General features: G+C 47.8%; 1 protein-coding gene and 1 long non-coding RNA gene across 24 annotated transcripts in view; one reads left to right on the top strand and one right to left on the bottom strand.

Moving 5' to 3' along the window:
* The window catches only part of PKNOX2 (PBX/knotted 1 homeobox 2), a 369,700-nt gene that overhangs the window by 192,186 nt on the left and 161,583 nt on the right, over window positions 1–15,931 (bottom strand). The gene's annotated exons all lie outside the window — the stretch shown is intronic.
* LOC143768781 (uncharacterized) overlaps window positions 1–15,931 on the top strand; it is a 29,150-nt gene that overhangs the window by 524 nt on the left and 12,695 nt on the right. The gene's annotated exons all lie outside the window — the stretch shown is intronic.

Genomic DNA, 15,931 nt, shown 5'->3' with positions numbered 1-15,931 from the left:
TGGTGTGGTAGGCTTGTTTGAAGAGATGGGATTTAAAGCTCGCTTGAATAGGTCGGGGCTAGGTATCAGTCTGATCGTCTGGGGAAGTGCATTCCAGAGAGCTGGCGCAGCACGAGAGAAGTCTTGGAGACGGAGGGATGTTAGTCTTAGGTCGTTTGTAGAACGGAGGGCACGTGTAGGGCGATATACAGAGATGAGAGAGGAGATATAAGGCGGTGCAGAACTGTGGAGAGCTTTGTGGGTGAGAGATGAGTTTATACTGGACCCTGTAGTGAATGGGTAGCCAGTGTAATGACTGGCACAAGATGGAGGCATCAGTGAAGCAGCTGGACAGAAATATGACTCTGGCTGCAGCATTCAAGATGGATTGGAGAGGAGAAAGTTTGGTAAGAGGGAGACCGATTAGAAGAGAGTTGCAGTAGTCCAGACGAGAATGAATAAGAGCGACAGTAAGAGTCTTAGCAGTTTCAAAGGTGAGAAAAGGTCGGATTCTGGAGATGTTTTTAAGATGCAGGTGACAAGAGCGAGTGAGTGAGCGGATATAGGGAGTAAAGGAAAGTTCGGAGTCGAATATGACCCCAAGACAGCGGGCATGCTGCTTGGGAGTTATGGTTGAACCCTCCAGGGTAATTTTGATGTTGGGAAGAGTGAGGTTAGTAGAAGGGAGAAACACAAGAAGTTCCGTTTTGGAGAGATTTAGTTTCAGGTACAGGGAGGACATGATGTTAGTGACAGCAGACAGACAATCCTTGGTATTTTGAATTAGGGTAGGGGTGATGTCGGGGGAAGAAGTTTATAATTGGGTGTCATCAGCATTGAGATGATAGTGGAACCCAAATCTGCTGATTGTTTGTCCAATAGGGGCCGTGTAAAGAGAGAAGAGGAGGGGGCCTAGGACTGAGCCTTGCGGAACCCCGACAGTAAGGGGATGAGGAGAGGAAGAGGAGCCGGCAAAAGATACAGTGAAGGAGCGGTCAGAGAGGTAGGAGGAGAACCAGGAGAGGGCTGTGTCCTTGAGGCCTATGGAGCGGAGCATAGTGAGAAGGAACTGGTGATCCACAGTGTCGAATGCGGCAGATAGATCCAGGAGAATCAGCAGAGAGCAATGACCTTTGGATTTGGCTGTTATTAGACCATTAGAGACTTTAGTGAGGGCAGTTTCAGTGGAGTGTAAAGAGCGGAAACCAGATTGTAAGGGGTCAAGAAGAGAGTTATCTGAGAGATAACGGATTAGACGGGAGTGGACCAAGCATTCCAGGAGTTTAGAGATGAAGGAAAGGTTAGAGACAGGTCTGTAGTTAGCAGTGCAGTTCTGGTCCAGGGATGGCTTTTTAAGTAAAGGGGTTATGATGGCATGTTTAAATGAGGAGGGAAAGATACCTTAAGAAAGAGAGAGGTTAAATATTTTAGTCAGGTGAGTGGTGACCACTGGTGAGAGAGACTGCAGGATATGTGAAGGAATGGGGTCACTGTTGCAAGTTGTAGGCTGAGCAGAAGCGAGGAGCTTGGAGACTTCTTCTGAAACAGGCTCAAAGATGTCTAGTGAGCTTGAGGTGCGGCAGGGAAGGGGATCCAGGCACTGAGGAGATTGCGCTGAGATATCCTGATGGATGTGGTTGATTTTTTTCTAAGAAATAAGTGGTCAGATCCTCACCGCTGAGGTTGGTGATGGGGGCCTGTACTTTAGGTTTCAGGAGGCAGTTTAAGGTTTCAAAAAGTCGTTTTGGGTTGTTGGATAGTGAGGTGATGAGGGTGGTGAAGTAGGATTGTTTGGCCAGATAAAGGGCAGAGTTATAGGTTTTGAGCATGAACTTATAGTGGATGAAGTCTTCTGCTAAGAGAGATTTTCTCCACTGCCGCTCTGCACACCTTGAGCAATGCTGCAGGAAGCATGTTTGCATAGTGTGCCAGGGCTGCCGTTGTCTGTGTCGTGTCTTTCTGCGTGTAGAAGGTGCTGCTTCATCTAGGGCATTCAGTGTATTATTGAAGTGTGACAATGCTAAGTCTGGACAGGAGAGGGAGGAGATGGGGGCTAGAGATGTGTGGAGATTGTCCACAAGCTGCTGGGTATTAATGGTACGTGTATTCCGATAAGTGTGGTAAGTGGGGGTGTCCCGGGTGAGGAGACAATTCTTGACAGAGAAGGAAAGAAAGTTGTGGTCCGAGAGGGGAGTTCGTAAAGTCGTGCAGCGAGCCGGGGCGGGAGAAGACCAGGTCCAGAGTATTCCCGTCCTCATGCGTAGGAGAATTAGTAAACTGTGAAAGGCCGAATGAAGAAGTTAGAGAAAGAAGATGAGCGGCAGATTGGGAGAGGGGATCATTGATGGGGATGTTGAAGTCTCCCATGATGAGGGCGGGGATGTCACGGATAGAAAGTGAGTAAGCCAGGTGGCAAAGTGGTCTAGAAACTGGCGGGAGGAGCCTGAAGGGCGATAAATAACCGCCACTCACAAGGAGAAGGGCTTAAAGAGTCTGACGGCGTGGACTTCAAAGGAAGGAAATGTGAGTGAGGGAACCGGGAGGATGACTTGGAAAGCACATTGTGATGAAAGGAGCAAACCAACGCCTCCACCCTATCTGTTCTCAGGTCTGGTGGTATGTGAAAATTTCAGCCCACCAAACGAGAGAGCGGCAGCATCGGTGGTGTCTGCGTTCTGGATCCAGGTTTCTGTAATAGCCAGAAGGTTAAGGGAATTAGAGAGGAAAAGATCGTGAATGTAAGTTAGTTTGTTACATACAGACCGTGCATTCCAGAGAGCACAGTGGAAAGCCATAGGAGAAGGCATGCACTGAATGTTAATAAGATTAGCAGGGTTTCTATATGCAGCTGGAGGAGAGTAATGTATGCTGGTGGAGGGGGGCCAGGGTTCGGGGAGATGTCACCTGCAACTAGTAGAAGGAGAAAAAACAGAAAGAGCAGGTTGTGGGATGATTTGTATGAACGTTTTGAGTGCTGCATGGCGGTAGTGGCTGGTTTGGAGTGGGTAAGAAATGTCAGTAGAGCCTCAGAATTATACATGGGAGAGGGGAGAAGGGAGGGGTGGATATAGAGAGAGTGCCCAGAATGTGTTAAAGGGCGGGCGAGTTGTGAGAAAGCAGAAGTAAAAACAAATAAGAAGTAGATATATAGTATAGGTATAGTATAGGTATATAGCCAGGGAGTCACCAGAGGTCAGGAGCTGGATGCAAGGCAGAATACTATAGCACAGACTGAAGGCTGGGGTGGAGTTTTATAGCAGGAAGACACAGTGCACATGAGACCAAAGACGCCATCTTGGAAAAGGGCAGTAATGCACAAAAAGGTAATAAAAAATGTTCAAAGTCTTGACAGAAGGGGGCTGCAGGTTCCCATTTTCAGGATTGCTGGTGACCCCAGTGGTCGGACCTTCAGCGATCATTAAGTTATTCCTACTTAACCTATGGATACGGTATAAAGCTTTACTCCAAAAAAAAAGTTAAGTTCTATGCGGACACTAAACCTATAGGGATTTTTGGAAGAGTTCAGCTCTGAAGCCGGCAGAAATGTGAATGTAGCTCTTGAGTATAAAACAAACTGATTAAGATTAATAACTAATCAGCTGATACCAATTGTACCGAGGGTGACGGACATGTGTTATTGCACGGTGTTAGCCTGAAGCGTTCTGCCCGTGTCACTCTTGCAGGGTGATGGGAATAATTTTTAATCTCTGTCCTGGACTTGAGCTTTGACCGTGATAATTTCAGAATGGCCGCCACCTCTCTCTGCAGCCGGACGACAATGATATCCCATGAGTAAATGTAGAGCGAGCGATGGCTGGAAACGCTCGCCACTTTCAACGAGAAGAAGGCGTCTGTTGTCTGAGCTGGCAGCGGCCCCTTACAACGAGCAGCATGTTCTGTGACTAAAATAAAAATGTTGGTATGGGATGTCCTTACCGCTGGCAATTAACGAGCTGCCCTAATCGTGTAATATGAATAACATTGCATCACGGATATGAGGAGTCACAGGGACTAAATATGGAGCTGTGGAAATCATTTCAGGATCTAGGAGGCACTACAAGAACAAGAATGTATAGTGCAGCAACCCAGTAAACTGCAGAGGCTGATGACCATGTGATTCTCCGTTTTATAACCAAGTGATTTGTATAGAAAAAAAATAATTCTGCCTGAGCCTCAGGAGCATGTTACAGGGAACCATGTCAATCTGGGTGCTCAGCCATGGAGAAAACCAGAAGACTGGCACTAGTAGGAGTAGATCACGGCCTTTCTTTTAACCCAAGTTAAAGGCTGGCGAATGCACAATGGCAAAAACGAGCCGGGGCCGTCGCTTGACAATGTAATGCACGCTCTGACTGCGATGTGAAGAGACAGTCGCCTCGGTATGTTTTCTGCATTGTTTTTAGTTTTATAGATTAAATAAAAGGCCTCGATCTACTGCGGTCACTGCCGCTCTTCTGACCTATTTTATACTAAAGGTTCAGAAATGCAGGTAATCCCTGTTTTAATGTCATTCAGGGCTTGCAGTTTAGAAAAGCACCTTTTTCATTTTAGCTTTATTCTTTTACTTCAATGTATGCCCTGAGATGCTGCTGGGGGCAGGTTCTGGTCAGAATCAGTCTCCTTCCCCCCCTGGCAGCTGATCTAGCGCCTTCACAGACACCAAGGCTTCCAGTTGAACACTTGGTTGCTAAACAGCAAACTCTCCTGACCCCTGCATACACACAAATGCTCGACTTAACGAGAGCACTCATTTATTTCCAACAGGGAGAAATTAAAAAGCCGCTGCCAGATTCCTCTGACACCGGCTTATCACCCTTGAAAACAAAAGGAACCCTGACCTCTGCCTCTTAACAGAGCATTTCTCAGGGGAGAGTTGGGAGGGCCCCATAAACATCAGATGGCTGACCACAATCACCAAGTATGGCCGATTTTTGTCTAATCCGTTTGGGGGCATTACTTCCACTTTCAGGCATTTTCTCATATATCCTGCCATGTGCTGCAGACGATGGACTCCTTGCATTAATAACAGGATTACAATGCTGTGAGGAGAGTTAACTGAGCATGTGAGTCCACCAGCACGCCGCTCTTTACATGGACACACACATTTCTATATGTTTTGAACACCAAGTGGCACCAACCTATGTAAGGCAATGTTAGAACTCTGTGGTAGATACTGTCATTTTTTCCCCCTGCATCTTATGATCACGGCAAATATTGCATTTTAAGTGCTTGTCTACCTTCCAGGAGAGGACACACATGCATTTAGGGTTAAAAATCATTTTTGTATTTGGGTTTCGTTAATTTTGCACCATTTGCCTTCTACAGCCTTTGTGCTGCAAAGAATCCATCAGTGATCTGGTTCTGCTGGGGAGCGTGTAGCTCTAATCCTTCTTTCGGCGCTCTTCTCAGCTGATTTATAACCACAGGCCACATTAAAACGTTGAATGTTTAGAGAAACAAGAAGCCTATAAACAGCCATATGGTACGAACATTTTTTTATCAAAAAAGTTCAAAAATTAGATTTAGTTCTAAAAACATGGATAATTATTAAAAAAAAATCTCAAAAATGGACAACCCCTTTATTTTACAACCCTTGAAAAGAGGACTTTTCGAACCATCTGTTAATACGTTTCAATGAAAACTATCATAGTGTTATGACAAAGGCAACAACTGGGTGGATGGTGAGCGACACAAGAAGTCTTTTTTGGAGACTTTGGATGATTATACGTAAAATTCTCCATGCATTTACTATTGACATGGATGGGGGTGGTAGCAGTTTGGGAAGATTTGCTGTAAATCTCTGCTCTTAGAAAAGGATCCTGATTGAGGACGCCATGAGGGCACTATATATAAGGCTCACATGACATACCATGTATGTACTACGGCGGCTTCAGGACCAGCATCCATTGGGTTACAATAGAGAAAGTAAGGGAAGACTACCACTGGATAGATCATGATGCAAGTGTAACCAGGGCCTCCATCATCTCAATCTCAGGACACAATTGTATGGAAATTATGGAGAAAACACTACACGGATGCAGTGATTCCAGAGTATACTTCGATGGTTGCCTTTGCACATGGGGCTCACTTACTTTTAAGCTATAATTTTTAATCTAATTTGCATTTTCCTATTCCAGACAATCTCCCCCGTACAAAACTAATCAAATTACAATGATTCTCCAAAGAAGAAAATGGCTGGTTCTGCCAGGAGCCCTGGATCACAAATGCTGTAATAATTATAATTGTTCCATTGTTTTATGTAAATACAATACAAGCAAAAAATCTAATTGACAATAAATAAATAGTTTGTGTCTCTGATCACAGATTGCTCAGCAGATGCTGTCAGAGGGAACTGGGAGGCGATTGCTTTCGTTTTGCAGGATTACATTCTCATTCACTCTGCTAATTCTCCACCATTTACATGCTCGTGCTGGGGGCGGGAGACCTGTATACAAGGAACAGGGTTTAGATCTTCGACTACAAAGTGTTTAAAAAAAAAAATCATCTTAACATGTTCATTAAGAACGATATATGCACTGAATTCGGAGACCTGACGTGACGAGGTCACAGCCAGCAGTCGCACCTCTCCGGAAAGCGGATCTCAAACACTCTGCAAGAAAAATCATTGCATAAGTGAGGAACGACCCAGAAAGTAAAGCGGGCCACAGTATAAAGAAAACCACAGACAACACACTGTTATTGGATAATATATGACCTGCTACCAAATTTGTATTTTTCTATTATAAAGCATCATATAACGGCTCATTCCGATGCCTGGATTTCACGTACGACTTTTCGGTTTTTCATGGATAGAACTTGGACCTGTTATAGTCTATGGAGCGGTTCACACATACATGTATTTCGGCGTACTGAGCAGTACATTAAAAAAACGCAGACAAGTCCAATTTTGACCTGAGTTGTAAGTTATCAGCCTCTAAGAAAAAATATTGGACAGCACTGTGATGGCATCTGTACAACATCCATTTTTCACTGCCTGTTTGGTTGATGATTCTCAAGTTTTATCCATCAGTTTTTTTGGTTTTTTTTGATGACCCTTTTCATTACTATTCTAAAGCCATTTTGCTGTTCATACACTGCTCAAAAAAATAAAGGGAACAAAAACACTTAAACAGAATATAACTCCATATAACAACTGATACCGCGCTTGGGAACAGATCAGGAGGGAGGGGGGGGGGGGGGAAAGAAAGGAGAACTACCCCTAAATGTGAAAATGTAGAGATCCTTATCTCTTGTAGTTATTGTAGCATACAAATGTCATTAATCTATTAGTATACGGACTTTTTTGGTTACTCCTGCGGGAGTGTATATATATACCGGTGCACATGCATTTTTTGTGAGTGAGCAAGCAGTTTGATAGTATGAGTAGTTTTCTATTCGACTTGTGATAGAATACAGTGGATAGTTTTGTCCTTTGTTGTACATTTTCTTAGTCTGGCTACATTTTCACATTTAGGGGTAGTTCTCCTTTCTTTTCCCCCCCCCCTCCCTCCTGATCTGTTCCCAAGCGCGGTATCAGTTGTTATATGTATTAGTTATCTTACAGAAGGGGCGCCATTTCTGTGGATACCAGCAGCTGGGAGTTTTCTTGGTCCATTTCGATTTGTTCGGCGGACATAAGTGGTGAGCGCCAGTGATATTTGTTTATTTATTTGTAGAATATAACTCCAAGTAAATCAAACTTCTAGGAAATCAAACTGTCCACTTAGGAAGCAACACTGATTGACAATCAATTTCACATGCTGTTGTGCAATGGAATAGACAACAGCTGGAAATTATTGGCAATTATCAAGACACCCTCAATAAAAGAGTGGTTCTGCAGGTGGGGACCACAGACCACATCTCAGTATCAATGCTTTCTGGCTGATGTTTTGGTCACTTTTTAATGTTGGTTGTGCTTTCACACTCGTGGTAGCATGAGACGGACTCTACAACCCACACAAGTGGCTCAGGTAGTGCAGCAAATTCAGGATGGCACATCAATGCGAGCTGTGGAAAGAAGGTTTGCTGTGTCTGTCAGCGTAGTGTCCAGAGGCTGGAGGCGCTACCAGAAGACCGGCCAGTACACCAGGAGATGTGGAGGGGGCCGTAGGAGGGCAACAAACCAGCAGCAGGATCGCTACCTCAGCTTTTGTGCAAGGAGGAACAGGAGGAGCACTGCCAGAGCTCTGCAAAATGACCTCCAGCAGGCGACAAATGTGCATATGTCTGCAAAAACGGTTAGAAAACGTCTCCATGAGGATGGTCTGAGTGCCCGATGTCCACAGATGGGGGTTGTGCTCACAACCCAACACCATACAGGACTCTTGGCATTTGCCACAGAACACCAGGATTGGCAAATTCGCCACTGGCGCCCCTTGCGCTTTACAGATGAAAGCAGGTTATGTGACAGACGTGACAGGGTCTGGAGACGCCATGGAAAGCCATCTGCTGCCTGCAACATCCTTCAGCATGAAGGGTTTGGCAGTGGGTCAGTAATGGTGTGGGGTGTTCTTTTCTTTGGAGGGCCGCACAGCCCTACATGTGCTTGCCAGAGGTAGTCTGACTGCCATTAGGTACCGAGATGAGATACTCAGACCCCTTGTGAGACCATATGCTGGTGCGGTTGGCCCTGGGTTCCTCCTAATGCAGGACAATGCCAGACCTCATTTGGCTGGAGTGTGCCAGCAGTTCCTGCAAGATGAAGGCAGTGAAGCTATGGACAGGCCCGCCCGTTCCCCAGACCTGAATCTGATTGAGAACATCTGGGACATCACGTCTCGCACCATCCACCAATGTCACATTGCACCACAGACTGTCCAGGAGTTGGCGGATGCTTTAGTCCAGGTCTCGGAGGAGATCCCTCAGGAGACCAACTGCCGCCTCATCAGGAGCATGCCCAGGCATTGTAGGGAGGTCATACAGGCGTGGAGGCCACACACAATACTGAGCATCATTTCCTTGTCTTGAGGCATTTAAACTGAAGTTGGATCAGCCTGTAACTTCATTTTCCACTTTGATTTTGAGCATCATTCCAAAGCCAGACCTCATCCTCTTCAGGTTTAAAAAAAAATTAAGCGCATGTCACTACTTTAAAGAGTCTCTTGATAAAAGACACATCAAATTAGTCACGATACAATTAGAATGCTTTGGGGGGGGGGGGGGGGGAAGACTTTCCAAAAAAGGCTTCAAACAAACTGTTTTAGGAAACAAAAAAAACTCCTTCAAAAACTCCCCAAAGAAGAACATTTTTTAGTTATTCGGCTGCAATTATTTCTTTAACTAGCTTAAAAGATTGTTCTCGGCAGCACAACCTGTGTATCTAGCATGTGCTGCAGAGAACAATTATATGATATGCACGTAGAACGATTCTATAGAAGGGAGGTCATCTGGTCTTAAGAAGCCAAAAAACTACTGCAGGCGAGATGCATGTAGCCGATCGGAGGCACTTGTGTAATGGTTGCAGACGACTTGTGCAAACCCAACTGTTTGCAATCACCTGGTGAGATGGGTCCTATAAATCCCAGGTCTGGGTGGGCACACGGGCCCCGTGTGTCAGCACGGCAGACAGACAAAGCACACTGGAAGCAAGGACTAGGCAAATGCATGAGACTCAGGACTAGAAGTACAGGTGCATGGGTGAATGCAGGGAAAGCAAAATGAGGGTTAACAAGGTGACCTGTAGATATGGAGGCTCACAGTTGGAGCATCAATGGTGCAGCACACCAAACACTGGAAACTAGAGTTTAAATACTAAAACACTAAAAAGTGTGGGCCTTAAATAGTAAAAATAAACCAAAATGAGAGGGCGCTCCATGTGAAGAATGGCACAACACATATGTTGCGAGGGAAGAGGTGTTCAGCTCTTCTCTGGTAGATGTGCATGCCAGGCACAATGCTGATGATAAGCGGTGAATGATGGCGGTCCTAAGAGCTGCGGCACCTCGAGTCCTGCTCAGGAGCAGTAACGCAGTGAAAAACGATGAAAGATGTGCGGTGGAAATCCGCAGGGCGCCATGCCCAGGAACCGCCCAGGTCAGATAAGAAAACTGGATTCATTTAACAACGCGTTTCAGGGACGATCCTTCCCCTTCATCAGGTGAATACAAAATGTATATCACACTCGGTGCTTTACAGAGACAATGACGTGATTGGTTGATAATTGCATACAGGCTTTAAAAATCATGACTATACATTACATTTACATGATTAAAAATCATAAAGACAAAACATTAAAACACTAAACACTAAGTGCTCGAAGGAATGAAGTGACCTCTTTGTCAACTCTGCCCACTTTTATAGGGGAAATAATAATGTTTGATAAATCTCATCCATATGCTACAAAAATTGACCTGTGGGTGTGGATACTTTTTGTTTATGCATTTATTTTTAAGCAGTGTAAATGCCGCTGGTCTTTTCAATATTTGCTCTTAGCCTCCTGTTTCCTGCATATAAATCTAGTCTTGTGAGCCAACTGGGCATGGTCCTCAACATTTCTCTTTGCGCATCTTTCTTAAGACCACTCCCAGTTGTAAAACAAGGCCAGATTAAGGCTGTGTGCACACGTTGCTGATTTTTCGCGTTTTTTTTCGCGCTTCATCGCTATAAAAACGCTATAAAACTGCAAAAAAAAGCATACATTAAGCATCTCATCATTTAGAATGAATTCCCAATTTTTGTGCACGATGCGTTTTTTTCCGCGAAAAAAACGCATCGCGGTAAAAAAACGCAGCATGTTCATTAATTTTGCTTTTTTTTTTTGCGGATTTCCCACTATAAAATGCATTGGGAAATATCCGGAAAAAAACGCACCAAAAACGCGCAAAAGACACATGCAGACTCTTTGCAGATTTCTTGCAGGAAATTTCAGGTTTTTCTCAGGAAATTTCTGCAATAAATCCTGAACGTGTGCACATAGCCTTATAGAAAGAAGAGGAGGTAATATTTCAGGAACTGAAAAAAAAAAAAAAAAAAAAAAGTTATTTATGGGAAGTGACCGCTCCTCATTGAATCTGTAGATTGCCAGTTTCTGTAAAGGTAGGTTCACACCACCGATGCATCCACATCCGAGAAAAACAGTCTGATCACGTTTTTTTCTTTATGAACCCAAAAGACTTGTATTGCAGGTTTTCAAACACTTGGGTCAAAATTGGATGTCTCCAATTTTTTTCATGGACCATGCTGTTCGAGAGAAGAAAAAAAATAAAATTGGACAAGTGTACAGTCCCTTAGAATATCATAGGTATGAGTGCTATCTGTGATAGCGCTTGTATGAAAAAATCTGCCGTGTGTACGAATCCCTAGAAGGATTATGGATTTTATGTAGATTTTTACTATTCATTTCAAAAGGAAATTGTTGTGGATTTTACTGTAAATTAAATGATTACAAAAAATAAGATGCACAAAAATCTGCATAAATCAGAGGTATTTCTGAAATAAAAATTTTTTTTTCATCCCACATGGAAATATCTGAGATCTTTCATACTGAGCAGTAAGGAATAATAACCATCGAATATAAGAATATCAGATTAATTTGTAAAAGATTCCACAAAAGTAGGAAGTAAAATGAATCTGCAGTTTGGAGTTTCCACAAGGCGGTGATGAAGGCAGATGGGGGTATAAATTGTCCATTAAAACAAATAAACTAAATATGGTCATATGGAAATATGATGGCATTCGTTTGCAGTTTTTTGTGAATGGGTCACTACGAGATACTTGGAAATCCTTTGTAAATACTTTAATAAGTTGCGACTTGCGCGCGTTATAATCTGGATGTCGTATGTTACAATTAGTCGATGATGAGAGCGGACATTTCGCGCCACATGTAACATAACATCTGCATGTATAAGCAGTGGGCCTGCATATGGTGCTGCCCCCACGGCTGCTCAGGAAGGAATGAATGTGGCTGCAGTGTGACTATTCCTCCTAGACATGTCCTTCTCCTCTCCCCTCCCCCAGCGCAGATCCTTTCCCCCTGAGCTGCATACCCTTTAGCTGAGCTAACTGCAGGACAGGACTGAGTAGGGGGATTGTTCAAAGAAAGTGGCCCTTTCGTTGGTTGCTATAGAAACCAACATACCACAGCTCTGACCCCTGAGTGGTTTTAACACTCTCCCTCAGCGGGGATGCCAGCAGCTGGACCGCAGCTGTTTGTAGGCCTCTACAAAAGCAGGAATCCCGGCCACTTACACTGAAAAATAAACATTAATCCCCCTCAAACCAACTTCAAGGACACGGCCCCAGCGCTGCCTACCAGCCTGCAGCTTACACTATAAATAAGTCAGTGCCTGGCATGAAAAGCAGAGGCGGTGCCACCTGTGCCAACCAGAATGTCTGCAATGGCCGATATAGGGGAAAGGGCCGCACCATGACAGATGTAGTCACAACTGTATGAGATCTGACTCGTCTGTAGGATAAACGCTGTGCGCTCCACATACACAAAAGGACTGACAGCCAGACAGGGCATACTGTACATCTATAGTGAGAGCCACAGCCCAAGCCTGACAGTGCGCCACAGCCTATACCAATCAGCGCCACAGCCCGTACCAGTCAGTGTGATACAGCCCAAGCCCGACAGTGTGATACAGCCCATACCCAACAGCACGCCACAGCCCATACCAGTCAGCGCACCACAGCCCATACCAGTCAGTGCATCACAGCCCATACCAGTCAGCGCATCACAGCCCATACCAGTCAGCGCATCACAGCCCATACCAGTCAGCGCATCACAGCCCATACCAGTCAGCGCATCACAGCCCATACCAGTCAGCGCATCACAGCCCATACCAGTCAGCGCATCACAGCCCATACCAGTCAGCGCATCACAGCCCACACCAGTCAGCGCATCACAGCCCATACCAGTCAGCGCATCACAGCCCATACCAAGTAAGCGCACCACAGCCCATACCAGTCAGTGCATCACAGCCCATACCAGTCAGCGCATCACAGCCCATACCAGTCAGCGCATCACAGCCCATACCAGTCAGCGCACCACAGCCCATACCAGTCAGCGCACCACAGCCCATATCAGTCAGCGCATCACAGCCCTCACCCACCAGCGCACCACAGCCCATACCAGTCAGCGCATCACAGCCCATATCAGTCAGCGCATCACAGCCCTCACCCACCAGCGCACCACAGCCCATACCAGTCAGCGCACCACAGCCCATACCAGTCAGCGCACCACAGCCCATACCAGTCAGCGCACCACAGCCCATACCAGTCAGTGCATCACAGCCCATACCAGTCAGTGCATCACAGCCCATACCAGTCAGCGCATCACAGCCCATACCAGTCAGCGCATCACAGCCCATACCAGTCAGCGCATCACAGCCCATACCAGTCAGCGCATCACAGCCCATACCAGTCAGCGCATCACAGCCCATACCAGTCAGCGCATCACAGCCCACACCAGTCAGCGCATCACAGCCCATACCAGTCAGCGCATCACAGCCCATACCAAGTAAGCGCACCACAGCCCATACCAGTCAGTGCATCACAGCCCATACCAGTCAGCGCATCACAGCCCATACCAGTCAGCGCATCACAGCCCATACCAGTCAGCGCACCACAGCCCATACCAGTCAGCGCACCAAAGCCCATACCAGTCAGCGCACCACAGCCCATATCAGTCAGCGCATCACAGCCCTCACCCACCAGCGCACCACAGCCCATACCAGTCAGCGCATCACAGCCCATATCAGTCAGCGCATCACAGCCCTCACCCACCAGCGCACCACAGCCCATACCAGTCAGCGCACCACAGCCCATACCAGTCAGCGCACCACAGCCCATATCAGTCAGCGCACCACAGCCCTCACCCACCAGCGCACCACAGCCCATACCAGTCAGTGCATCACAGCCCATATCAGTCAGCGCATCACAGCCCTCACCCACCAGCGCACCACAACCCATACCAGTCAGCGCACCACAGCCCATACCAGTCAGCGCACCACAGCCCATATCAGTCAGCGCATCACAGCCCTCACCCACCAGCGCACCACAGCCCATACCAGTCAGCGCATCACAGCCCATACCCAACAGCGCACCACAGCCCATACCAGTCAGCGCACCACAGCCCATATCAGTCAGCGCATCACAGCCCTCACCCACCAGCGCACCACAGCCCATACCAGTCAGCGCATCACAGCCCATACCCAACAGCGCACCACAGCCCATACCAGTCAGCGCACCACAGCCCATATCAGTCAGCGCATCACAGCCCTCACCCACCAGCGCACCACAGCCCATACCAGTCAGCGCATCACAGCCCATATCAGTCAGCGCATCACAGCCCTCACCCACCAGCGCACAACAGCCCATACCAGTCAGCGCACCACAGCCCATACCAGTCAGCACACCACAGCCCATATCAGTCAGCGCATCACAGCCCTCACCCACCAGCGCACCACAGCCCATACCAGTCAGCGCATCACAGCCCATATCAGTCAGCGCATCACAGCCCTCACCCACCAGCGCACAACAGCCCATACCAGTCAGCGCACCACAGCCCATACCAGTCAGCACACCACAGCCCATATCAGTCAGCGCATCACAGCCCTCACCCACCAGCGCACCACAACCCATACCAGTCAGCGCACCACAGCCCATACCAGTCAGCGCACCACAGCCCATATCAGTCAGCGCATCACAGCCCTCACCCACCAGCGCACCACAGCCCATACCAGTCAGCGCATCACAGCCCATACCCAACAGCGCACCACAGCCCATACCAGTCAGCGCGCCACAGCCTATACCTCTCAGCGCATCACAGCCCATACCAGTCACTGCACCACAGCCCATAACAGTCAGCGCAGCACAGCCCAAACCAGTCAGCGCATCACAGCCCTTACCCGCCAGCGCATCACAGCTTATACCAGCCAGCACGCCACAGCCCATACCAGTCAGCGCATCACAGCCCATACCCACCAGCGTATCACAGCCCATACCAAGTAAGCGCACCACAGCCCATACCAGTCAGTGCATCACAGCCCATACCAGTCAGCGCATCACAGCCCATACCAGTCAGCGCACCACAGCTTATACCAGCCAGCACGCCACAGCCCATACCAGTCAGCGCATCACAGCCCATACCCACCAGCGTATCACAGCCCATACCAAGTAAGCGCACCACAGCCCATACCAGTCAGTGCATCACAGCCCATACCAGTCAGCGCATCACAGCCCATACCAGTCAGCGCACCACAGCCCATACCAGTCAGCGCACCACAGCCCATACCAGTCAGCGCACCACAGCCCATATCAGTCAGCGCATCACAGCCCTCACCCACCAGCGCACCACAGCCCATACCAGTCAGTGCATCACAGCCCATATCAGTCAGCGCATCACAGCCCTCACCCACCAGCGCACCACAGCCCATACCAGTCAGCGCAACACAGCCCATACCAGTCAGCGCACCACAGCCCATATCAGTCAGCGCATCACAGCCCTCACCCACCAGCGCACCACAGCCCATACCAGTCAGCGCACCACAGCCCATACCAGTCAGCGCACCACAGCCCATATCAGTCAGCGCACCACAGCCCTCACCCACCAGCGCACCACAGCCCATACCAGTCAGTGCATCACAGCCCTCACCCACCAGCGCACCACAGCCCATACCAGTCAGCGCACCACAGCCCATACCAGTCAGCGCACCACAGCCCATATCAGTCAGCGCATCACAGCCCTCACCCACCAGCGCACCACAACCCATACCAGTCAGCGCACCACAGCCCATACCAGTCAGCGCACCACAGCCCATATCAGTCAGCGCATCACAGCCCTCACCCACCAGCGCACCACAGCCCATACCAGTCAGTGCATCACAGCCCATACCCAACAGCGCACCACAGCCCATACCAGTCAGCGCACCACAGCCCATATCAGTCAGCGCATCACAGCCCTCACCCACCAGCGCACCACAGCCCATACCAGTCAGCGCATCACAGCCCA

Source organism: Ranitomeya variabilis, chromosome 4 (genome assembly GCF_051348905.1).
Source record: "Ranitomeya variabilis isolate aRanVar5 chromosome 4, aRanVar5.hap1, whole genome shotgun sequence".
In the NCBI taxonomy this organism is placed as follows: domain Eukaryota; kingdom Metazoa; phylum Chordata; class Amphibia; order Anura; family Dendrobatidae; genus Ranitomeya; species Ranitomeya variabilis.
The sequence above is the reverse complement of the archived record's forward strand: the minus strand, read 5'-3'. Positions and strand labels throughout refer to the sequence as shown.